Source organism: Anopheles arabiensis (assembly GCF_016920715.1).
Source record: "Anopheles arabiensis isolate DONGOLA chromosome X unlocalized genomic scaffold, AaraD3 X_pericentromeric_contig0003, whole genome shotgun sequence".
NCBI classification, from domain to species: Eukaryota; Metazoa; Arthropoda; class Insecta; order Diptera; family Culicidae; genus Anopheles; species Anopheles arabiensis.
Genome location: NW_024412081.1, coordinates 1,130,001 through 1,131,445, shown reverse-complemented (window position 1 = coordinate 1,131,445; position 1,445 = coordinate 1,130,001).

Here is a 1,445-nt window from a genome sequence, read left to right as displayed (position 1 = left end):
GGCCATGCTTTAAATTTTCACGAAAATGCCAGGTCAGACCTAGGGCGGGCCATATCTTGAATACTAAACGTCGCAGACATTGGTCGTGGAACAATTTTAAGTTCGTCTAATGATTCTACATCCGATTCTGGATAGCGGTTTTTGACCACTTTTCAATATTTTGTGACACCCCGAACCTAGGGGCAGCTCCTAGCTTTTTTCAAAAATGTGCACCGAACGGGCCGGAGAGCTCGTGTGGCTCAAAACATGTTTTTCGCTAAAACACCTCAAAACGTGTAAGGAACGCACCCTAGATGATGAAAAGTGCAATCAGAATGTCAATCGACAACTTTGTTGGGGTACCATTTTTACTCTACGGGCCAGTAGCTTAGGCGCGCCAACAGCGCTTTCCTTTCGGGTTCCCATTTTTGCCCTCCTGGGATTATGATCATTTGTTCATTGCCTACTATAGGGAGGGTACCTTGCTACGAGGTCAAACATGAAGATTGCACCAAATCGTAGTTTTACCTCTATTTAGTCGTAGGAGCATGGTTTGCAGTGGCAGTGGGTCATTAAGCCCCCGTTTGGGTCATACGTCCCTCCGCGATAAAAATCGTCGTATGCCTATAGTCCGAACTAATGAAGCAAAAGTGGTGTCTGGTGGGCTCTGCCGATGATTTTAACCTATGATTTTGAGCTTCCACCCTATCAAAACGTTCCTGGAGCAGTACATCACGGGTCTACGGACCCAAAGACTTCGTCGTGATGGTTTCTAGTAAAAAGTTGTAACAGCTAAGGGTTTTGAATACGCGTATATTAACCATTGCTTGAAACTAAGCTTCGTTGTCTTTAAACTCTGCAAGACCAATCGAACTTCTTAGGGAAACCCGAAGGATTCACGCTAAGCTCGATGAGCTATTATGGGTAGTGGTGCATGATCTGGTGTTCCTTGGATCTAATCCAATGAATAAATTTATGAGGGTATATATGGTGCAGGGCACAAAGCGTGATGAAACCGGGTCTCCCTACCAAATGTGGCATATTTTTTCCCTGAGAGCGAAGCTCAGACCCACGTAGGGGAGAGCGAAGTGGAACTTAAATGTTCTCTGCAGCAAATGTTCGCCATGCGGATAAACAAGTTGGAATAGTTCAATGTAGTGTAATGCAAACACGAATCGCAATAACGATACGGGACCCAGAAGCAATTCTGCGGATCCCTCGGGGAGTGGTGAGTTGATATAAATTAGAGGTGAAAGTCCAAGTTGTTCAAGCTCCGGCTCGGCAGCCGATACGAGGTTCCTGTTGGGCTTTGTACATCGCGCAGAGGCGCCGTTCGGTTCTAGCAATGATTCCCGCCACCATGTTCCATGCGTGCAGAGATCCGTTAGAGCTCGTTCAATGTGTCCCGCCGTGATTACGAAAAAGTCCAACAGTTGACCAAGTTGGGGGTGCGTCAAGTAAACGCG